The sequence below is a fragment of the Callorhinus ursinus genome, unplaced genomic scaffold, assembly GCF_003265705.2.
Source record: "Callorhinus ursinus isolate GAN/ISIS: 27379988/994484 unplaced genomic scaffold, GSC_fseal_2.0 scaffold27, whole genome shotgun sequence".
NCBI lineage: Eukaryota > Metazoa > Chordata > Mammalia > Carnivora > Otariidae > Callorhinus > Callorhinus ursinus.
Window position 1 is genome coordinate 2226985 of NW_027397089.1, and position 26148 is coordinate 2253132.

Here is a 26148-nt window from a genome sequence, read left to right on the forward strand (position 1 = left end):
AATGGGTAAGCCTAAGAGAAATAAGCTTGGAAATTAGCAAAGATGGATGAACAGGAGAGAAATACGATTTATAAAATTTATTATTTCTGTTCACTTTTTCCCCCTGAAGCTTATGGATGATTAAGGATACTGCCACTCCTGAGTAAATGGTAAAGGTTTAGAGATTTCTTTTAATTACAGTATTAGTAAAATACATACCTTTGTTACTGGAGAGAGAAATTCAGATTCCAAAGTTGAGAATATAAAATCAAATAATTTTTTCCACCATATAGCAATAGCAAGGAAATTCCTCTGCTCATCCTGAGAAAAAAGCAATAACCAGAACATACTCAATTACACAGTTGCAGATTTTTAAAGGAAACTCATGCTTTATATTCCCTATCTTTAGTCTTACTAAGACTATGTTGCTGATATGAATTGGGAATATCCTCAAGGATGCCCTTAAAATTACACCACCAGTACTGATTCAGTATAATGGTCAATACATCTCTGCTATTGTGAGCAAAAATGCTCTTAGCCTTTCTTCTGTTGTGATTTTGGACCCTTATTACCTGTTCATTTCCCAGGTAGAGAGTATTTTTCTATCCTCTTTCCCAATGCAAGAGGTATTCACCAGTACCCTTGTTTCCTACAGGGTTGTTGCCCTTGTTTCCTACAGAAGTTTTATATTGTGAGAAAGATAAGAGAGAATGTCCTGGGTTGAATTTCATGGCCTCCTGCAGTAACTGTTTTTCCTCTCCCAAGGCCTTTCTTGGGACTCTCAACACTTTTTATGTGAGTACCTGGTGGAATCTATGTAGAAAAAGATGACAAGTAGGAGCAAACTCCTATATCTGTGACCTCCAAGGTCTCCATATGCTCTCACTAGCCCACAGCTGGCCCCCATCAATTCATTAATTATTCCAGCAGAATTCTTACCATTGTGGCCCCATTTAAGCAAGTGTTTGCATTCTGTATCTCCCTGAAGGCAGCTATCTCTCCTTAGAGTTTGAACTTGTTGCTTGCCCTGCTACCTTATCTGTCAGGGCTTCAGGAAAAGTCATGAACTTGAAGCTTGTTTTTTATTTATTCTTGGAAGTGTGGGAACAATGCTCTTCCAGTATTCTAAATGCCTGGGCAGAAATCTGAAGCTCTCTCCTCTATTTTAAAGTATACTTTAACAGAATAAATAGTTCTATGTTGACAGTTGTTTTTTTTTTTTTTTAACGTATTAAAAATGAAGTTACACTGTCTTTGACTTGCATTGTTTCCAGCTTAAAGTCGACCATATCTTGGTCTGTTTTAGTGTGTGCGATATGTCTTTTACCTCTGGCTGTCTTTTAGAGTTTTCTCTTCTTTGTTGGTTTTCAGAAATTTTACTATTGTAATCCTTGGTGTAGTTGTGTGTATGTGTGTGTGTATCTGTGGGGTTATGGTTTTCATCATATTTGGAAATATTTCAGTCATTTTTAAAAATCTTTATCCCCCACTTCTTCTGGGACTCCAACTGCATGTATGTTAGATTAATATTTTCTCATAGATCATTATTGTTTCTTTTTTCTCTTTTTTTCCCTCTGTATACTCTATTTTGGATAGATTCTATTGCAATGTCTCGAAGTTCTCTGATCTTTTCTTCCACAATAACTAATTAGCTGTTCATCCCCTTTTCATTTCAGATATATTACTGTTTATCTCGAGTAATTTTATCTGGTTATCTTCTTTATATCTTCCATTTTTCTCCTCATTATACTTTTGTTTTCCTTTACATGCTTGACCCTTTAGACCATGTTCACAATAGTTGTTTTAATGACCTTACCTGCTGAAATTACCATCTCTGTTATTTCTATTTCTATTGATTGATATTTCCCCTGGTTATGACCCACATGTTCCTCTTTCTTTTTGTAGACATAGTAATATTTCTGAATCCAACATAGGAGCACTCAAATATATAAAGCAATTAATAACAAACTTAAAGAAACTCATGGATAATAATACATTAATAGTAGGGGACTTTAACAACTCACTTACATCAATGAACACATCATCTAAACAGAAAACCAACAAGGAAACAATGGCTTTAAATGACACACTGGATCAGATGGACTTAACAGATATATTTAGAACACTCCATCCTAAAGAGCAGAATACACATTCTTTTCAGTTATACATGCAACATTCTCCAGAGTAGATCACATGCTAGGCCTCAACAAATATAAAAAGATTGAAATTGCACCATACACCTTTTGTGACTGCAATGTTATGAAATCAGAAGTCAACCACAAGAAAAAATTGGGAAAGACCAAAAATACATGGATATTACACAACATGCTATTAAACAATGAATGGGTCAAGCAGGAAATCAAAAAAGAAATAAAAAAAAATAAATGGAGACAAATGAAAATGAAAACATAATGGTCTAAAATGTTTAGGATGCAGCAAAAGTGGTAGTAAGAGGGAAGTATATAACAATACAGGCCTATCTCAAAATGCAAGAAAAATCTCAAATAAGTAACCTAAACTTACACCTAAAGAAGCTAGAAAAAGAACAACAAATGAAGCCTATAGCCAGCAGGAGGAAGGAAATAATAAAGACTAGAACATAAATAAATTATATAGAAACTAAAAACAAAACAATGGAACAGATCAATGAAACCAGGAGCTAGTTCTTTGAAAAAATTAATAAAATTGATAAACCCCTAGCCAGACTTATCAAAAAGAGACCCAAATAAAATAAAATCATGAATGAGAGAGGAGAAATAACAACCAACACCCTTTGAGTTATTATAAGAGAATATTACAAGAGAATATTATGAAAAACTATATGCCAAGAAATTGGAAAACCTGAAATAAATGGATAAATTCCTAGAAACATATAATCTTTTAAAGATTTTATTTATTTATTTGAGACAGAGAGAAAGAGAGAGAGAGAGAGAGAGCGCACATGAGAGGGGGGTGGGTCAGAGGGAGAAGCAGACTCCCTGCCGAGCAGGGAGCCCGATGCAGGACTCAATCCAGGGAATCCAGGATCATGACCTGAGCCGAAGGCAGTCGCCCAACCAACTGAGCCACCCAGGCGCCCCCCTAGAAACATATGAATTACCAAAACTGAAACAGGAAGAAATAGAAAACTTAAACAGACTGGTAACCAGCAAAGACATGGAATCAGTAATCAAAAATCTCCCAACAGGGGTGCCTGGGTGGCTCAGTCCGTTGAGTTGCTGACTCTTGATTTGGGTCATGATCTCAGAGTCATGGGATGGAGCCCCTTGTGGGGCTGGGCACTCAGTGTAGAGTCTGCTTGTTCCTCTCCTTCTGCTCCTCTTAATGCTTGCACATGCTTGCTCTCTCTCTCAAATAAATAAATAAAATCTTAAAAAAAAAAATCTCCCCACAAAAAATGTACAGGGCCAGATAGCTTCCGAGGGGAATTCTACTAAACATTTAAAGAAAATACCTATTCTTCTCAAACTATTCCAAAAAATAGAAAAGGAAGGAAAACTTCCAAATTCATTCTATGAGGCCAGCACTATCCTGATAACAAAACCAGATAAAGACTCCACTGAAAAAGAGAATTACAGTCCAATATTCCTGATTAACATGGATGCAAAAATCTCAATAAAATAGTAGCAAATTGAATCCATCAACACATTAAAAAAATCATTCACCATGATCAAGTGGGATTTATTCCTGGGTTGCTTAGATAGTTCAATATTCACAAATCAATCAACATGATACACCACATTAATAAAAGAAAAGATAAGAACCATGTGATCATTTCAATAGATGCAGAAATAGCATTTGACAAAGTATAACATCCTTTCATGATAAAAACCCTCAACAAAGTAGGTTACATACCCTACCATCCAGCAATTGCACTACTAGGCATTGACCCAAAGGACACCAAAATACTAATTCAAAAGGATACATGCACTCAGATGTTGATAGCAGCGTTATCTACAATAGCCAAATTACACAAACAGCCCAAGTGTCCATAAACTGATGAAGCGATAAAGAGGTGGTACACACACATACACACACACACACACACACAGTAAAATATTACTCAGCCATAAAAAGAATGAAATTTGCCATTTCTAATAACATGGATGGAGCTAGAGAGTATTATGCTAAGTGAAATAAATTGGTCAGAGAAAGACAAATGCCATATGATTTCATTCACATATGGAATTTAAGAAACAAACAAACAAGCAAAGGGACAAAAAGAGAGAGAGGTAAACCAAGAAACAGACTCTTAACTATATAGAACAAAGGGACGGTTACCAAAAGGGAGGTAAACCAAGAAACAGACTCTTAACTATATAGAACAAAGGGACGGTTACCAAAAGGGCAGGGGGATGGGTGAAATAAATGATGGGCATTAGAGAGTGCACTTGCTGTGATGAGCACCAGGTATTATACGGAAGTGTTGAATGACTATGTTGTGCACCCAAAACTAATATTAGCCTGTTAACTAACCGGAATTTAAATTAAGACTTAAAAAAAATAAAAAACAAAAATAAATAACTTAATCTTACAAATTGAGGGAAAATAGAGGTAGAGTGGATGAGTATTTCCTTCAAAATTTTGGTTGCATATGTAAGCAGATATGAGAATGAAACTAGAGAATAAGAATCAGTAAGATTTAAAATGGTTTACCTACGGAACTCAGGGTATCATTTATTACAATGTTTCTGTCCTTATTGAAATGAACTAATAAAGATGAAGGGACTGGTGATACAGAAGAAAGATAATAGATAATTCTGTATCTTGATAGTTTTGGCCTTTGATAGAAGAAGAAACAGGTCATCAGCTGTAACCAGGAGAAAGAAGAAAAAATAGAAGTTAAAACTTTCTGAAGATTTACTGAGGAATTGAGAGAGTTTTGGCTTATGAATTCTATTTCCTTTCCTTTTCCTTTATTAAATTTAAATTATTATTACAAAACAGTTCTACAATACTCATAAGAAACTGCCTTTCTTGAATAATTTTTTTCCATGCCTGGATTTCAAATTCTATGCTGGAAAATACTTTTCCTTCATTGTCATCTATTATCTGAATTTTCTACTGAGAATTCTAATTTCATTCTGACTTATGATCTTTCTTTATAAATTGTTATTCTTTTCTCCATCTATAAACTTTTAGAATGCTTTGTGCACCTACAGATTTGAAATGTAATGATGATGTGCTTTTTTCAAGAATATGTTTTTAGCCATTAGGCAAGGCCCACTGTGGGCTGTATGAACCTGGAATATCATGTTCTTTAGTTATAGGAAATATCCTTGAGTTTTTTTGGTTAATTTCCTTCTTTAAATTTTGTTCTCTTTTTACGGAACTGCGTTCACAATAATATATTTGACTTTCCCTATTATTCCTCACATGTACTTCTCCTTTCTCTCTATTTTCACTTTGTATTCTATTTTCAAAGATATTTCCTCAAGTATCTCAGTACTTCTAAAATATTTTTATTTTGTTTATAGCATCTCTAATTTCCCTCAGCTCTTTTTTTACACTTTCCCCTTTATTTGAGTATAGTTGACACACAACATTATATTAGCTCCAGGCATACAACACAGTGACTCAACAAGTTTATACATTATGCTGTGCTCACAAGTGTAGCTACCATCTGCCACCATACAACACTATTACAATATCATTGATTATATTTCTTATTCTTTGCCTTTTATTCCCATTCCCTCAGCTCTTTTTAAAAAGCATCTTGTCTTGTGTCATGGATGCAATATATCTTTTAGTTCTATTATGATATTGATTATATATTTTAAATTTTTATCATTTGTGCATTTGCTTTATTTTCTCCATTTATTTTATTCTGTGTTTGTTCATCTTGTTTTTACTGGTAGTGTTTTAATCTCTGACACTTGTGTTTCTCAAAGTCTGGTAATACGGAGCTCTCCAAACAAAGTTGAAAATGTGGCAATGAAAAGCTTTGGAGCTTTAGGTTTGTGGGTTGCCTAGTTGACTGGTAGTTTTTCTGTATGATGGAGATCACATTCATTAGTGGACTTTCAAAGAGTACATCTAAAGTTCTTTTCTCTAAGACCATTTTAGTTTCAGAGATTTTCTAAGTTTTCTGTCTGGGGGTTAAAACTTAGTGGAAAATGTTCTGGAAACAGAGTATAGGAATGGAGCTGGCAGTTTCACCATTCAATTTTTGGATTTTCATGGGATCCTCCTCTTTTATCATGGTACATTAATTTGTGTCTAGTGTTCTAATTTTATAATCTTGCTAATTTAAACCTCCTGTTTCCTACAAAGAGAGATGGATGGACATCTCTCTTTGTAGAATATTTTGTGGCATCTGTGAATCCAAATGCTTCTTTATTGAATTTATTGAAATTCAACCAATTCTCCTGTTTTCTGACCACCCTAATTTCTCAACTTGCATGTAATTTCTCCCTCCAATTTATGAGTCGTTCTTGGGCTGAAAATGTGCTTTCTGCTTGTCATCTTCCTCTAAATGTTTTCTGTTGCAGAGAACTTTCTCTAAGTCACTTATTGCTCCATTATCCATTGTTTATCTTCCAAAATTGTAATCATCTCTGATGTTCTTTTTACACTGTTTATAACTTTTAAGCTTTATTTGTAATTACCTTTCAATGGTTTTGAAAGGAGGAAGATATAAATAAATGCATTTAATTTGCCTTTTTGAAAATAAAATCTATTAAAATGTGAGGCAAAGTCAGCTGAGAGGAAGACAGAGAGAACACTAGGTTTTAGAAGAAAGGAACATACAGGAAATACCTGTCCTGGTTTTTGGAATATTAAGCCTATTTCTGCAATGTGGTAGGCATTTACAAATGGTGATAATGAATTTATTGTGAAACCATTCTGCTTGGTTGTATGATTATTTTTTCTCTCCAGCAAAGTTTCACCATTCAGATGTAGACAAGAGAAGGAAGGTGGTTGGGTTCCTTCAGGATTAGACTATGATCTGATATTTGTGATGAGGGTAGAGATATGCAAGGGAGTGAAAGTCATTTCCAAGAGACTGGTTTTAATGATAGACCATGGAGTCTAACCCTAGCAAAAGGGAAGTAAGTCAAAATGGTAATTGATGCATAGTGGGATCAATGGATTGAACATCACAAAGTGGAGAGAAATCAGCTGTAACACAAGGGCATGATCAAGTACTTTGGAGAGGTTGGAGATTATAGACAGAAAGTGACATATTTTAATTCAGGATTTTAACTGTAGCATAGTTTCTCATGTTGAGAAGTTCTAGGATGTGGTCATAGAGCAGAGGCTGAGGTAGACTAGAAGCAAAGGTCATTGGCATTAAAGATGCACAGAAATGAAAAGGCCAAGTTGATCAGATGACTAAGCTAGAGCATCTGTCTGACCATCTGATCTTATTTTTTTCATGAATTATTTGATATTTGAAAGTAAATTGTTGAATATTTGAAGTGTTCTTTTATAGATTATCTTTTTTGTTTTATTATTCTTTTGGGTGGAGAACTTTGAAATAGAAATTTAATGAGATATTTATCATTGGATTATAGTATTAACATTATGAATCTAACTTTGGGAATTAAAAAGAACAATGAACATGGTCAAAGTTGCCTAGAGGAGGATAATTGGAGTAGGTGTCAGCTAATTTTGAGTTAAGTGGAGTCTTACACACACAAGTGTTTAAAAAAACTATAATTCCTTGTAGAATAACAGCAAAAGTAAGCACTTTTTTTTGCTACTCTTCAGTATGTATTATATATTATTGGACTGAAAAGCACCTATATTGAGAATAAATTCGTTTGATTAAATATTTCTGAATTGGGAGATGGGCAATAGAGAAAATATTTCTAGCCAGTCATTATGAACCTGAAAAAATATAGGAAAGCTTTGCTCCTTTTATATTTAAAGGTACCTCCCAGCACATGTGCTTGAGGAGATTTTTGAGAGGCTTTTATTTGAAATTAAAATTTTTTGCAAGCAAAGCCTACACTCCTGTGAATACATTATACACATTATTCTGATTAATGTCTCAATCAGTACTGTGGTTGCTTAGACTTATACCAACTAATAAGGGTCATGGTCATGTCTTCAGTTTGGAGCAAACCAATAGCTATATAGGCATGTGCATGTATGTGCCCCAGCTATTTCTCTGTCTCTCCCTCTCTTCTTACATACCTTTCCAACTTTGAAGCCTGAGAGGTTAGGATGAACCTTTAATGATAACCTTAAGGGCAGGCTCTTTTCAAGGCAAAGACCAGAAACTTTCATTTCAGGTCAATCCCCATGTGGCTGACTTTAAAGTTCATCTGAATTAACATTCAGTGATATTTTTGTCAGCTGTGACTGCAAGCAACATCATTACAGTGGAATGGTAATGCAAATAACTCTGCATAGCTCCATTAAATGCCACATTGTTCTATAATGGAAGTGACATTTCATTACTTCTCAAACATCAAATGCATCATGGCACTCATTGCCAGTTATACTTTAGGCACATTAATATTTGTGGCAGATGTGATAACTCCAGAAAAAGTAAAGAGAATAAGGATTCCTGATAGGGGAATAATAATTATCAGATATGCTTATGAGGCTCAATAAAAATGAGCCATGAATAGAGTGTATAATTATCAGTGACCTTATCTACCCTACTGATAAAGCCAGTGAACCCATCATACTGGCATCCAGAAACACATATGTCCTGATTCCCTTAACCACCTAAGAGATATTGCTAGTAAGTTATCTTCTGTGGGATGCTTTGAGCTTCCTTGGGTACTTTAAAGAAGTTTCCTGCACAGCACAATGCAAGTGCTTTCCTTGACAAAAGTGTTCACTGAATTTTAAAATAGAATTGTCAAAATATTTGAAACCAAATGAAAAAGTTTTAAGTGCCACTATAAACTCCTAGAAATGAGGTACAAAACCAAGGTAACAAATGAAAGATTTAGAAATGTCAACCAGCAGGGTGAGAGCAGATAGTTTTGATACCATGTTCAGTAAGGCAAGTTGGACTTAATCATTCCTAATTCTGATAATCAGTGAACTACCCATTAGATAAATACAGGCAAAATTTAAGATGTAACTTTTCAAGACCCATAACCTGGTAAATAGACAGAAAATATGGATATTTATTGAGGAAAGGAATAGTGATCATAAATTGATTTTGGATACAGAAATTACAGGCACTAATAAAACTGATCCCACAATTCAGTCCAATTGTGGTGGATGCCAGGATTCTGTCCCAGGCAACCACCTGCTCTACTGGCTAATTTCAGGAAAAGGTGAAGAAGTTTTAGATATAGTTTTCTGTTTCACTATAAGAGAGGATTATTTAGCAGGGAGGAAATTGTTCAAGTTAAAGGCTGGGTGACAGTCTCATGAAGTAGAGCTAGTTTGAGTCGAACTCAAACTAGCTGAGTACGTTGCAACTGGAAGAACGTCATACGGAGGAGAAAGTGTAAGGGAATGCCTCCCCACTGGAGCTCCACAGCAGGTATGAAGTTAGCTCTGCCAGGATGGAATGGAGCTCTCAGAAAAAGACCTAGCCATGCTTCACTGAATTCATAGGTTCAAGAACTTTTGATAAGAAGAAATCCCAGAAATGAAAATATTAACTTGATAATTAAATTGAAAATACATTAAGGTTACTTGGAATTAATTATTAGAATTACCACATGATCCAGCAATCCCACTTCTGGGTATTTATTGAAAAGAACTGAAAACATGATCGTGGGTAGATATTTGTACCTCTGTGTTTATTGTGGCATCATTCACAACAGCCAAGAGATAGAAGCCACCTAAATATCTGTTGGTGGATAAATGGATAAAGAAAATGTGGTATATGCATACACTGAGTTATTATTCAGCCTTAAAAAAGAAAGGAATCCTGTCATATTCTATAATAGATGAACCTTGAGGACATTGTAAGTGAAATAAACCAGACACAAAAAAACAAATACTGTATGATTCCACCTATATGAAGTACCAAGAGTAGTCAGATTTATAAAGACAGAAAGAATGATGGTGATTGCCAGGGGATGGAGGTTGGGGTAAATGAGGAGTTGCTGTTTAACAAGTATAGTTTCATTAATGCAAGCTGAAAAAGTTCTAGAGATACGCTGTACAACAAAGTGCATATCGTTAACAATACTGTACTATACACTTAAAAATTTGTTAAGAGGGTAGATTTCATTTATGTGTTTTTTACCACAATAAAAATTAATCTTTAATAATTAAAATCTTAGATATTTATTAATTCATTCTTTCATTCATTTACTAAACATCTAATTGTAGCATTCACTGAGCCAACTTTATTAGATAATTCAGCTAACTAGAAATAAGACTACTCTCTTACCATGTAGAAGAGAGCTCACATTTCACATATGTTTGAGAACACCCTGGCATAAAACACACTGCTTTGGCCATCATGTAAGCTAGGTGGGGATATGCATAATGTAACATCATTTTAATTTAAATTGCCAACCAGTAGAAAGAAAGTAATCAATCTGATTGCAGCTGAAAATGGAAAGGTGAAAGCAAGGTAACTAAATGAACCAGCAGGAGGGACTGCCTGAGGGATGGGCCTTGGTCAAATCACAAATCCCTGAGGCATAGTGGGACTTATCTAAGATAGCTTGACTCTAAGACTGTTAATTTCAAGATGTACGCAAGGAGCAGAAGAAAGTACTGGCAAACAGAGATTGTTAGCACCAGAAGGAGAGCAGAATAGGATAATATAAAAAAACTGTAAAGGATCTGTGATTTTTATCCTATTTGCAAGTAAGCATGTTAGCCCACCAGCTTTATAGATGCTGGCAGAAAATATAAGATACCTGCGTCAAAGACAAAGGACTTCATTACTCAGTGCAGCAAGCAGCTTGAGCTTCATGTTTGCATCTGTTCCCTTTGTTACTGGGTCCCATGGGGGTGATGCAGAGCTGCCCAGGTAGATATTGTACACATAGTGGGTTTATGTCGCAACTTGGGAATCCCAAGATTGGGAATTTAAATCTTTTATTATGGGTCACAAGTAAGCCTGTTCTGCCTTTATTTCAAAGGGAAATATTATGTTTATTATACTGAACATTAAACAAAACTGCTCCTGCTCCTAAGGAGGATACTATGTCTTTCTTCCAAGCCTATTAGTTGCACAACTATTCTTTGAAAAAATAGTCCAGAACAAAGGTTTCCATTGTCTCTGTTACCTAGTCCTCACCCGTGAAGAAATGCAAGGGACCAGTGGAGAATCATCTCCTAATGGGTAGGATCCCATTTAGTTTGGGATGAGCCATTCCAGACTAGGAGAAAGTGGAACAGGGTTAGCAGGAACAATTAGTCTGGAATTCAGGGCTGTAATTAGAGTAGGTTACTAACGTTCAAACCAAGAACCACATGAGGTTAGGCTAGATTTATATATAGCCAAATGTATACAGAGGGAGTCAGGCTCAGGTGCTCCACTTGGCAGAGGGAAAAGAGTTTCTAAAATACATCTCGGCCTTGTCCTGAGGAGCTTAGTAGCTGAGGCTGCAGGTATCAGGTTTTCACCCCTGGCAGTAGTGTGGCCTGGCGGCCTCTCAATTGGAGGCATATGATGCACACATTGAAGAGCCAACAAGGAAGTGTTTATGTGTCTACCAGTTATGTATAACCACTTTGACATTCTCAATGTGCATTTAATAGCTATAAAACCTTAATTTTCCCCCACTATATTCACTTGCTTGTTCTTCACTCTCAGTTGAAGACTTACACTTATCATTTAATAATCATTTTTTGTTTCTTTGTATTATCTCTTCCCCTGGGGTGTAAGAAATTGGTGGGCCTGTAAGCACTTTATTTTTCTACTTGTAAATCTCCCCATCCTTCCCATAATGAGCATACAGTACGTTCCTAAATAATGCTTAATTTGTTTTTTGTTATAGACTGTAAGAACCTTCAGGTCTCTCTTTTCTGGGCCATTCTAGGATAATCTAAGGGAGTTCTGGGATTGTATAAACCCATGAAGTTTCTTTTGCCTGAACTTCACACTTTTTAGAGTATTGCTTTTATGCTACAAAATATAAACAAAAGCAAAGTCAAATTTCATAACCAGAGTGCCTGAATTATCTTCATATGTTTTGAACTGTATTATACATTTGACAAAAAATGCTCAGAGAAATTCTTGAGGAATCCAACTGAGCAAGTAAATACAACTGTTTGGTTTGGGCCTCTGAGGCAAACTGTCTCTGGTAGGTGACACCATTTTTCCTTTCCTCTGACCCTTTGATAAGAGGGCAGTCAGGTGTTTCCCAGACTAACTAACACAGACACTGACCCAGGTGCTGGCTGAGAGGGTTGGAGTCACTCTTCCCCCAGTAAGGAAAGAAGGAAGCCCATTATGTACAAAATGCAAGGTCATAAATGATATAAAACAAAGAGTTCAATATATTTATTGTAACATAAACAGTGTTGATTATTCAGTACCTGCATTAAAAAATAAAGGCACAATGTTGAAAAATAATAATAATTTTTAAATAAAGGCACCTAACTTAAGGGGAAACAGAAATTAACCAATGATTCACACAAATGTAAAATCACAACTGTGGGCATTACTGCAAAGGATAGAGCTATGATGCTATGAGAGTTTTGATGGGGGATTTGGCTGAATTAAAAATAGAGGGATCTTGGAGGACTTGTAGGAGACAGTGACAGTTGAGCTAGCTCTGGAAGAATAAGTAGACAACGGAGAAGAGAAGAGTGGTAACAGCCTTACAAACCCTGGAACAGCCCTGTGCCAGGACCTGTAATGGGAAGGCACAGGCAATCATGAGGGACTGAAGGGCTAATGTTGGGTGAGCAGGGCCAGTGAGGACTGCCCCACTGGGGGGAAGACCCTGCAAAGGTCTTGCACCCATAGAAAGGGCTTCTGTGTTTACTGGAAGATCGATGGGAAGCCTTTTAAGGACTGCAAACAGGTAAGTGAATATCAGATTTGTCTTTCAATAGAAATCTGAGTAGAAGCAGGTAGATCAATTAGGTGTCTTTTTTTAAAATTTAAAATCCTAACAGGTTTAACAGCTAGGATATCTGATGTTCTCTAGCAGCAGTGAGGAAAATGGAGTTCTGAATCCTCCTCCCCTAGAGTCTCAATGTGACCCCATCTGAGGGTACCCTGAGAGTTTACCTGGAGTTTAACGCTGATAACACATAATTTCCATAACATTGACAAGGAAAGTACTATAGATCCACACGGGGCCAGATATGTCTTGGAGTTGAGAGTTTTGGGAATTTTAGAAAAGTAATACAAGAACCTGTATCATATATTATTTAACACCTCCAGCAGGGTTTAGAGCAGAACTACCTAATAAAACACATTACTTTTTACAGTGAAATGTCTGCATATTAACACTAAACGGTGTCGGTAAAGATTATAAATAGTCTCATATCAGTTCATGTCAGGTTTTCGGGATGAATGGATTCCTGTTAGTTCATTTTCCAATAACTAAGTTACGAAATGCTTCTGTTCTTTAGAACATTTAACGTTAGAATTTCAGAGAAGTGACTGTGGTTGTGTGCAGATTGTCCTTTTTATAGACAGAAAATTGAGACTGAAGATATTAGATTAACCTACTCACATATCTCAGGCAGACAGATTTAAACTTAATCTCTTTGACTTTAAAACTCTGCCACATATCTTTAAACAAATAAAATGTGTATCCTTCATTTTTTCAAGAAAAGAGGGTGTGAGTGGGTGACTAAATTTAGGCACTAGCGTTGGAGACCAGATGCACAGTATCATATCACGTTAACGTGATGACTCTCTCACACAGCAAGGGCTCACTCAATTTTCAATATATGTACCTGTCAGAACTTAGCTCTTCAATATAAAAACTTGGCTTCTATAAAACAAATATAATTTGATCTTTTGAAATAAATAAGATATTAAGTCAAAAACTATAATGTTACAACTTGACATTTTGAAGAGACATTGGAGAATTAGCAGACATGACTCAGTTAGAGCTTATCAGAAATTTTGATGAATGGAGCACCTAGGTGGTTCAGTCAATTGATGATTTGATTCTTGGTTTCTGCTCACATCATGATCTCGGGTTGTGAGATCAAGCCCTACATGGGGCTCCATGCTCAGCGTGGAGTCTGCTTGGGATTCTCTCTCTCCCTCTGCTTCTCCCGGGCTTGTTCTCTCTCTTTTTCTTGCTCTCAAATAAATAAGTACATAAATAAAATCTTTTAAAAAAAGGAAGAAATTTTGATGAACAATTCTTCTTAATATATCACATATGGTCCTTTCACATGGTTTTATATGTGTATATATATACACACATGTACAAACATATGTGCACATACATATGCACACATATGTACACATATGTAAATATAAAATATGTGTATGTTTAAATATATGTAATATATTCCATTTGATCTTTACAGCTCTAGATTTCATGTGTTCCATTTGATCTTTACAACAACTCTCTGAAAAAGAGAATTGTTCTACTATTCTACAGACAATTATGAATTGCAATCAACAACGGAATTAGATTTTACCAAAAATACTCACTGCAATAAGTAGAGGAGTTGGTAGTAGACAAGACAATTTCAATCCCCCTAGATATAGCATAAGCTTTTGTTCTGCAATTAAAATATTTTTTTTGACAGGGTGCCTGGGTGGCTCAGTTGTTAAGCGTCTGCCTTCGGCTCAGGTCATGATCCCAGGGTCCTGGTATCAAGTCCTGCATCAGGCTCCCTGCTTGGCGGGAAGCCTGCTTCTCCCTCTCCCACTCCCCCTGCTTGTGTTCCCTCTCTCGTTATGTCTCTATCTGTCAAATAAATAAATAAAATCTTAAATTTTTTTTTTTTTTACTCCTGAAGTGAAGGGATGAAACACTGAAAGCTGTTTATTTTAATTAGAGTTTTAGTGATTTCTTCTAAGGACCCATAGCTGTGGATATAGCACTTCACAAATATCATCTCCTCATGGTTCCTACCAGTTGCTTGTTGCAACATGTTCTCTTCTGGTGGGTTACTCGTGGTCTTGTATATTTTGCTCATATACACCATTACTTTACCTTCCCAGTAGGTTAAAAAAAAATTACCATTTAACTTCAGAAATACCTAGGCAAATAGTATGTCTGAAAATGTTTGCCATTTGTCTCAGTTTTGTGAGTGAGGAAATAATTTTTCAGCCTTTATTTTAATGTTGTTACATCTTTTTTTTTTTTTTTAATGGTGGCTATCAATCGTTAGCAATTTTAGGAAGCTGGGCCAGGCACTTTAGCATTTGGGTGATCTTTTAAATCACGAGGAAAAGGCCTAATAAGTCACTAGGCAACACTCTATGCCTAGAATTATTCTAATTTCCTCACTGTCAAATGAGCTCCTCTCCCTAGATATTTCAAAGACCTTACTTTGCTCTTTCCAAGGACATTTTAAAGTTTCACACACTTGTAGAAGATTAATTTCTGTCCCTCTAGCAAAAGTTTTCACCTTCCTCCTATGTTAATTAAAATCCTCCCTCCTGCATTTTAGGGGCTATTTAATCATTATTTAGGTCTACATATTCACCTAATATGCTGGCATGTCATGACTTAATCAACTACCTTATTCATTAAATCAATGTTTACTAAACACATATTAGGTAATTATAGCAAATAGGAAAATCCCAGACAAAAAAATTCAAGGGTGTTAAAGTGCAACATGCTTTATTTTCCTATCTCAGTAGAATGTCCACCTTGAGGTTTGATTCTACTTGATGGCTGAAAACGTTAACCTAGTCAATTATTGAAAATATCAACAATTTAATGAAAAAAATCAGTCTTTAAGATGAGGCAAATATTCCCTATTAATATTTACTTACTTTTAAATATTTATAATGTAATATTTGATACACACCAAAAATATGTAAAACATGTATATGCTAATAATTAAAGGAATGCTTAAATAATTTAATGCCCAGAATATCGCATCTTCTTGGGTACTCCTTTCCTTCCCTTGGCAGTAACTCCAAGGTAACCACAATTTTGGTATTTTTTAATATTCTCCTTTTAAGATATAGCTATTGTTTTATAAAATATTATGTATTCCTAAATTATATATTGCTTCTCTGTGCTTATTGAGCTTTAAACAGTTGATATTATATTGTGTGCAGTTTTCTAAAACTTACTATTTTTTGGCCATATTCTTTCTAAGACTCAACCAACTTAAAAAAAAAAAGTCAAAATTACTTCATCAGTGAATTATCCCAATAGTTAAAAGAACATGAAATCAAGACTTCTAGAAAAGATGGCAGAGTAGGAGGATCCTAGGCTTGCCTCATCCCAGGAATACACCTAGCTAACATCCACATCAGTGCAACTAATCCAGAAAATGACCAAAAGCAGCAGTTTGAAAAATGCCTGGGGTAAATAAGAGGGAGATTTGTTTACTAACCTCAGAACTTGTGCTGGAGGAATAGGGATATTTGGGAGACTTCTCCAAGAACAAAAGAGCTGGCAGGTGCCATTCCCGTCCTGTGCCCCCCGCCTAGATACAAGGACACCTGCAGGAACCAGTGCAGCCCAAAACACTCCACCTCGGTTGCTAATAGTACAACCCAGCCCCCAACACTCTTCTGTGGACCCACCCCTGCAACCAGCCCTGGAAAAATATTCCAAAGGGGCTCCAGGTCTCCTCCCACAGTAGACCAGAACAATCTTTTCAAATTCTTCATGTCCTGCCATGGAACTCTCCTGGTGACTCACACCCTCCAACACACCCACAGCAGGAATCCAAAGCAGTTCCACAAGCCTGGCAGTGTGCAAGAAGTCCTGACAAGGGTCAGCACCATCCCAGATTGACTCCTGTTCCAGAGAGAGGGGAAGAAACTCCCACACACATTTTGACTGTGGCCTAGCAGTGAGCTGGAGAGAGGCATCTGGTCTGACTCCAAGCCCCACCCACCAACAAAAACTTCTCAAAGGACAACATGGGGAGAGTACCTGCAGTTCAGTGATACTGCAGCTCTGGCAAATGCTTGGTCTGACCTAAATCAAGCCCAAGACAGCCCCAGACTGGCCCACTAAAAATAGAGACAAAACTCTGCCCACAATAGGCAAAGAGAGACACTGCAGAGGACTGGACTGAAGTTAAACATGACTCAGCTGCAAGAGTAGGATGCATGCAACACACACAGGAAGCACCAGGTTCTGGTAAACAGGGAACACTGCATTGCAAGGCACCACATGACCTCTTCTTCATAAGGCCACTACTTTCAAGAGAAGGAGATATAGCTGATTTCCTAACACATAGAAACAGACACAGAGAGTTGGACAAAATTAAGAGACAGAGGAATTGTCCCAGGTAAAAAAACAGGTCAAAATCACAGCAAGAGAGCTAAATGAAATGGAGATAAGTAATATGCCTGATAGAGAACTTAAAATAATGGTCATAGATACTCATCAGACTTGAGAAAAGAGTGGAGGACCTCAGTGAGATAGAAAACATAAAAAAGAACGAAAGAAACTCAATAACTGAATTAAAAATACACTAGAGAGAATAAATAGTAGACTAGAGGAAGAAGAAGAATGAATCAGTGACCTGGAGGACAGAGTAATGGGAAACAATCAAGCTGAACAGGATATAGAAAAATGAATAATAAAAAATTGGAATAGATTAAGGGAACTCAACAACATCATCAAGTGTAATAACATTCACATTATAGGGATCTCAGAAGGAGAAGGGGGAAGAAAATTTTAGGAAGAAATAATAGCAGAAAACTTTCTGAATCTGGAGCAGGAAACAGAAATCCAGACCCAAGAGGCACAGAGAGCCCACAACAAAATTATCCCAAGGACCACAGCAAGACACATAGTAATTAAAATGGCAAAATGTAATGATAAAGAGAGAATTTTAAAAGCAGTAAGAGGAAAGAAAACACTTACAAACAAGGGAAACCCTATAAAGTTATCAGCTAATTTTTCAGCAGAAACTTTGCAGGCCAGGAGAGAGTGGCATAATATATTCAAAATGCTGAAAAGAAAAAAAAAACACCTGCAACCGAGAATACTCTATCCAGCAAGGCTATCATTCAGAATGGAATGAGAGATAAAGAGTTTCTCAGATAAATAAGTTAAAGGAATTCACCACCACTAAATCAGCCCTACAAGAAATTTTAAAGGGGATTGTGATTGGAAGAAAAGCCATAAGCAAGAGTAAGAAGAGTAGGAAGCACAAAAATATCTATAAAAGTCAGTCAAGGGATTCACAAAATAAAAGGTTATAAAGTATGACACCATATACCTAAAAGGGGGAGGTTGGTAAAAATTTACTGCTTTTAGAATGGATTCAAACTTAAGCAACTATCAACTTAAAATAGACTGCTACATGCAGAAGATATTATATACAAACCTAATGGAAATCACAAACCAGAAACCAGTAATTGATACACAAAAAATAGAGAAAGGAATCCAAGTATATCACCAAAAAAAGCCAGCAAACCATGAGAGAAGAGTTCAAGAAAATAAAGGAATAGAGAAGAACTACAAAAATAACCATAAAACAAGTAACAAAATGGTAATAAGTACACACCTATCAAAAATTACTTTGAATGTAAATGGATTTAATGCCCCAATCAAAAAAACATAGGGTGATGGAATATATAAAAAAGCAGTACCCATCTATATGCTACCTACAAGAGCCTCATCTCAGACCTAAGGACACATGCAGATTGAAAGTGAAGGAATGGAGATGGATTTATCATGTAAATGGAACTGAAAAGAAAGCTGGAGTAACAATACTTATATCAGACAAAATAGACTTTTAGACAGGAGATAAAGAAGGACACTACATAACCATAAAGGGAACAATCCAACAAGAAAATATAACAATTGTAAATATTTATGCACCCAACATGAGAGCACTCAGATATATAAAGCAGCTAATAACAAACATAAAAGAAGTAATTGATAGTAACACAATAATAGTAGGAGACTTAACATCCCACTTGCATAAATAGATCATCCAAACAGAAAATCAACAAGGAAACAATGGCTTTGAATGACACTTGGACCAGATGGTTCTCACAGATATATTCAGAACATTCCATCCTAAAACAGTGGAATAACATTCTTTTCAAATACACATGGAACATTCTTTTCAAGTGCACATGGAACATTCTCCAGAATAGATCACATGTTAGGCCACAAAACAAGTCACATGTTAGGCCACAACACTGAAACTAGAAACCAACCATAATAAAAAGTCAGAAAGAATAAAAATACATGGAGATTAAACAACATGCTTCTAAATGATGAATGGGTCAACCAAGATATCAAACAGGAAAATGAAAAACACATGGAGACAAATGAAAATGAAAACACCATGGTCCAAAATCTTTGGGATACCACAAAAGCTGGGAAGTTTATAGCAATATAGGCCTGTTTCAGGAAGAAAAAAAAAACTCAAATAATCAACCTAACCTTACACTTAAAGGAAGAAAGAACAAACAAAATCTAAAACCAGTAGAAGGAAGGAAATAATAAATATTAGAGCAGAAATAAATGAAATAGAAACTAAAAAAACAAAAACAAAAACAAAAAACAACACAAACACAATAGCACAGACGAATGAAACAAGGAATTGGTTCTTTGAAAAGATCAGGAAAAATTGATAAACCTTTAGGTAGACTCATCAAAAAAAAAAAGAGGACTCGTATTAACAAAATTAGAAATGAAAAAGGAGAAATAACAGACACCACAGAAATACAAAGGATTATAAGAGAATTTTATGAAAAATTATATGCCAACTAATTGGACAACCCAGAAGAAATGGATAAATTCCTAGAAAAACATAATCTCCCGAACTAAATCAGGAACAAATACAAAATTTGAACAGTCTGATAACCAGCAATGAAATTAAAGCTGTAATAAAAAAACAAAAAACAAAAAAAACCAAAATCCCAGACCAGACAGATCACAGGTGAATTCTACCAAACATTTTTTTAAAAGATTTTAATATTTATTTATTTATTTGAGAGAGAGAATGAGAGAGAGAGAGAGCATGAGAGGGGGGAGGCTCAGAGGGAGAAGCAGACTCCCTGGTGAGCAGGGAGCCCGATGTGGGACTTGATCCTGGGACTCCAGGATCATGACCTGAGCCGAAGGTAGTCGCTTAACCAACTGAGCCACCCAGGTGCCCCTCTGCCAAACATTTAAAGAAGAGTTAATACCTATTCTTCTCAAACTTTTCCAAAACATAGAAGAGAAAGGGAAGCTTCTTAATTCATTCTTTGAGGCATGCATTGCCCTCATACCAAAACCAGATAAAAACACCACAAAAAAAGAACGATAGGCCAATATCTCTGATGAACATAGATGTAAAAATCTTCAATAAAATATTAACAAACTGAATCCAATAATATATTTAAAATTTCACTCCCAAAGATCAAGTGTGATTTTATTTATTTATTTATTTATTTATTTATTTATTTATTTATTTATTTAACAGAGAGAGAGAGAGAGAGAGAGAGCTTAAGCAGGGGTAGTGGCAGAGGGAAAGGGAGAAGCAGGGTCCCTGTTGAGCAGGGAACCAGATGTCGGGCTCGATCCTAGGACCCTGGGATCATGACCTGACCCAAAGGCAGCCACTTAACCAACTAAGCCACCCAGGAGCCCTGATCAAGTGTGATTTATTCCAGGGATGCATGTGTGGTTCAATATTCACAAATCAATCAATGTGATACATCACATCCACAAGAGAAAGGATAAAAAATGTGTGATCATTTCAATAGAAGCAGAAAAGGCATTTGACAAAGTACAACATCCATTCATGATAAAAACCCTCAACAAAATAGTTTAGAGAGAATATACCTTAACATTATAAAGGCCATATATGAAAAACCCACAACTAATATAATACTCAATGGTGAAAAACTGAGAGTTTTCCCCCTAAGATTAGAAACAAAAAAAAAAGTGTATTACTCTCACTGCTTTTATTCAATAGAGCACTGGAAGTCCCAGCCACAGCAATCAGACAAGAAAAAGAAAGGCATACAAATCTGTTAGGAAGAAGTAAAACTTTCACTATTTGAAGATTATACTATATCATTTATAGAAAACCTTAAGGACTACACCAAAAAACTACTAGAACTGACAAATACATTCAATAAGGTTTCAGGATACAAAGTCAATATACAGAAATCAGTTGCAAGTCTATACAGTAATAATGAAGTAGCAGAAACAGAAATTGAGAAAACAATCCCATTTACAATTGCACCAAAAATAATGAAATATCTAGGAGTAAATTTATTCAAGGAGATAAAAGACCTATACTCCAAAAACTATAAAACATCGGTGAAAGAAATCGAAGATGACATAAACAAATGGAAAGATATCTGTGTTCATGGGTTGGGAGAACAAATATTCTTACAATGCCCATACTACCCAAAGCAATCCTCAAATTTAATGCAATCCCTTTCAAAATACCAACAGCATTTTCCACAGAACTAGAACAAATGAACCTAAAATTTGTCAGGAGCCACAAAAGACCCCAAATAGCCAAAGCAATCTTGAAAAAGAACAAAACTGGAGTATCACAATCTCAGATTTCAAGATATGCTACAAAGCTGTAGTAATGAAAACAGTACGATACTGGCATAAAAACAGACACATGGACAAATGGAACAGAATAGAAAGCCCAGAAATAAACCCGCAATTATATGGTCAATTAATCTTTGACAAAAGAGACAAGAATATGCAATGGGAAAAAGACAGTCTCTTCAACAAATGATGTTGGGAAAACTGGACAGCTACGTGCAAAAGAATGAAACCAGACCATGTATACCATACAAAAAAATAAGCTCAAAATGGATTAAAGACCTAAATGTAAGACCTAAAACCATAAAAATCAGAGAAGAGAGCACAGATAGTAATTTCTTTGACATTGGCTGTACCAACATTTTTCTAGATATGTCTCCTAAGCCAAGGGAAACAAAAGCAAAAAATAAACTATTTATTGGGACTACATCAAAATAAAAGGCTTCTGCACAGGAAAGGAGTGGATCAACAAGACAACCTACTGAATGTGAGAAGATATTTATAACTGACATCTGATAAAGGGTTAGTATACAAAATATAAAAAGAATTTATGCAACTCAATATTCAAAAACCAAATAATCCAATTAAGAAATGGACAGAAGATATGAACAGATATTTCTCCAAAGACACACAGATGGTCAACAGACACATGAAAGATGCCCAACATCACCCATTATTAGGGAAATGCAAATCAAAACCACAATGAGATATCATCTCACACCTGTCAGAATGGCAAAAATCAAAAACAGTAGAAATAGCAAGTGTTGGTGAGTATGTGGAGAAAAAGGAACCTTTGTGCACTGTTAGTGGGAATGTATACTGGTTCAGCCACTGTGGAAAACAGTATGGAGGTTTCTCAAAAAATTAAATATGGAATTACTGTATGTTCTAGTAATTCCACTACTGGGTATTTACTCAAGGTACACAAAAACACTAATTCAAAAGGATGTATGCACCCCTGTTTATTGCAGCATCATTTACAATAGCCAAATTATGGAAGCAACACAAGTGTCCATCACTAGATAAATGGATAAAGAAGAGGTGGTATATATATAATGGGATATCACTCAGCCATAAAAAAGAATGAAATCTTGCCATTTGCAACAACATGGATGGCTCTAGGGGTATAATGCTAAGTGAAATAAGTCAGTCAGAAAAAGACAAATACCATATGATTTCACTCAAATGTGAAATTTAAGAAACAAAACAAAGAAAAAAGGAGACAACCAAAAAATCAGACTCTTAAATACAGAGAACAAATGTGGCTATACCGGAGGGCAGGTGGGTTGGGGGATGGGTGAAACAGGTGAAGGGGATTAAGAGTACACTTATCATGATGAGCACTGAGTAAGGTATAGAATTGTTGAATCACTATATTGCACACCTGATACTAATATAACACTGCATGTTAATTATACTGAAATTAAAATTAAAAAAGAAAGCCATTTAAAAAAAGATATGACACCAACCTTCCAGAGCATAAATTAAAAAAATGACACTTTTTAGTCGTCTAATAAGGCCAACTTAACTGTGACATCAAAACCGAACAATGACATTACAAGAAGGATAATTATAAGCAAATTTTACCAAAATCAGGGGAAAAAATTGTTAAACAAAATATGAGCAAATTAAATCCATACATATTTAAAAAAGGTAATACCTGTTGATTAAGTTGATTTTGTTTCAGGTTTGAAGGTTTGGTTTAAAAAATATTTTTTGAATGAATTATCATTGTGGGAAATTACTCAGAACTCTTATTCTTTCATTATGCTGCATGTCTTAAATAAACAAGTTGTACATGTTTCAATAAATTTAGGAATACAGGAATTTAAGTACTACTTATCGTTTTGCATTTTATAGATAATAGCATTTTTTTCTCTCTGCTCTGGTACAGTGATGGTGCAAAAATTTAAAAGATGGAAAGATAGAGATTACACAATGAGACCCACACATATATGGCCATTTGTATTAGTCAGTGGTTGCACAGAGCTTTGAGAAATGGGTAATTTTTCAACAAATCATTCTGGAGTATTCAAATATCCATGAAAGGAAAATAAATTTTGACCACTCAACCATGATAAAATATCAGTTCCACATAGATTAAATGTTAAAGGCAAAACAATAAAGCTTCAAGAGTATAATATAGTACACCTTTATCATTTTATTAAGAATAAATACTCTTAAAAGAAGCCCTAATGAATTTTATGTTATGTATACTTTATCACAATAAAATTAAAAATATCTGCTATATTAAATAGGATCCCTAATGCGCAAAAAAAGTCCTAATGTAAGGAAATGATAAAATGACTACATTGAAATTGAAATTATGAATTACTATTCTTTGTATTCACCAGTAAAACTGTGAAAAGGCTTGCCACAGAATAAGAGGAATTGTTTTAAATGTCTGTTACACAAAAAGTTTGTTTTGTGGAACATACAAAAACTTTTTTTACAAGTCAATTTTTAAAAAATTAAGACAGTCAACCTAAAAGAAAAAATGAGCATGAGATTTTAACAGACCTTTCACCAAAGAGAAATTGGAATGACCAATAAACATATGAAAATTGTTTGTTCTCATTAGGAATCAGGAAAATGTATATTAAAGCTTAACGAGAGACCTCTGACTACTCGTAAGAAAGCTGAAACTTGAAAGCAAGTGTTGGTGAGTATATGAGCAAAAGGAGCTCTTATGCACTGCTGTTGTCCACCATAAATGTATTGAAACATTTGAAAAAGAGTTTTTCAGTAGTTCCTAAAATTGAATATATACATACTTTATCACAAAGAAGTTGCAAAGTTGAATAAAGAAGTTATACACCAAAACATGTATAAACATAGGCACCAAGAGATATGCATAAAATTGTACAAGGCTGCATTTTTCATAATAGTTCAAAGCTGGAAACAAATCAATTGTCCATGAATAAAATGATACGGGATACATTCACAAAATGCAGTAATACCTTTCAATGAAGTGAATTATTACCTGTGGTAATACAGATAAAACTCAGAAATATAAGGTTGAGTGGAAGATGCCAGACATAAAATGAGGCAATTTCCAGAAATGAAATAAAAGAAATGAGAGACTCTACACCCAACTAGGATATGTTTCAAGCATCAAACATACAGAAAAACAATCTTAAACATGCATGAACTGAAGGGATATTTTACCTATGAGCTCTTATTGAGATACCTACTAGGCGATGCACTTCACCCAACAAACAGATAACTAGGAAACCAGCAAAAGAACTGATGCACTTAATATACTTAATTGTAGAATTAAAACGTTGTGGTAAAAGTGGAAGAATAATTATATGAATGTTACATGTTCTGAAAAATAATAAATTAATAAAACTAATTTTGTCACATGTGTAGATTTGTGTCTACCACTACAATTAAGATACAGAACAGTCCCATCACAAGGATCCCTTCTGCTGCACTTTTGTGGCCAGCTACCTTTCTCCCTTCCCTCACTCTGGCAACCTACTAACTGGATATTTTTAAAGCAATAATTAGAAAAAAATTATCACCATAAAGACATTCATCCACATTTTTTAGTACAGTTAGAGAAGCTGATACTAAAACCCACACACAAAAATAAGTATGCAGGAATAGCTAGGAATCTCTGAAAATGAAAATAAATGAGAGGAAATAGGGCTTCCAGATATGAAATAGACTATAAGGTGTTTATGATTAAAAATGTTTGGTATTGATACAAGAAAAGACAGAGTCAAATGAAATAGGATAGTTCAGAATATGGAAATTGAGTACATATTAAAACTAGCATTGCAAATCACTAGGGTAAACTTTTAAATAGATAGTGCTTGGCTAACTGGATGGCCATTTGTAAAATAAAAAAAATAGATATATATACCTCACGCCATATATAAGAATAAACCCCAGATTGAAAATGATATAATTGGGAAGAAAAGGCTGAAAAAAAGAAAAGGGCAGGGGGAAAGATAGGTGTAAAAGAGGCTAACTAGGGTTCAAAATCTATGTTAGTAAAAGAAAAGTTCGTTAAATTTAACTACATTGAAAAAAAAAAAGACACTTCTGCATGGCCAAAATACCATTATAAGCAAAGTTGAAAAACAACTGACATACTGTAAGTAAATAAGTACAACATATAAAATAGATTGAGGAATATTAAAACTAATATAAAAGTACTCTTAAAAATTGAGAGGAAAAAAATCAGAAACTTGATAGAGAAATGGGTCAAAGGAAAAAAAAATCATGGAAAAGAATGATATAAAATGATATAAAAAGGGCCTTAAACATATAAGATGGTGTTCAAGTTCAGTCAGGTTTAGTGCAAATTAAACTACGCTAAGATCCATTTCTCAACAATTACAGTGCCAAAAATTCAAGACCAGCAGGCAATACTCTATTCCACAAGGCTTGGGAAAACAGGCACTCTCATACGTTGTTGATAGGAATGTAATTTGGTGCATCCCTTAAGGAAGGTAATTTGACCTTATGTGACAAAACTGTATTTGGATTTACCTTTGAGGCAGCAACTGCACTTTTAGAAATTTAGACTTAGTGTACCTAGGTTAATGGTGTATGGGGGTTCTTTGTTTATTTTCTTCTATATCAAAATAAACTTTAACAGAACTATTCTATGGTGTTAACAGTCAAATAGTAT

At 35.1% G+C, this 26148-nt stretch overlaps 1 long non-coding RNA gene across 1 annotated transcript in view; it reads right to left on the bottom strand.

Moving 5' to 3' along the window:
• Nucleotides 1–26148, bottom strand: part of LOC141370144 (uncharacterized) — a 355774-nt gene that overhangs the window by 26913 nt on the left and 302713 nt on the right. Inside the window, exon 2 of the long non-coding RNA XR_012373937.1 lies at nt 199–300. This is a non-coding gene — a long non-coding RNA (uncharacterized lncRNA). The remainder of the gene's footprint in view (nt 1–198; nt 301–26148) is intronic.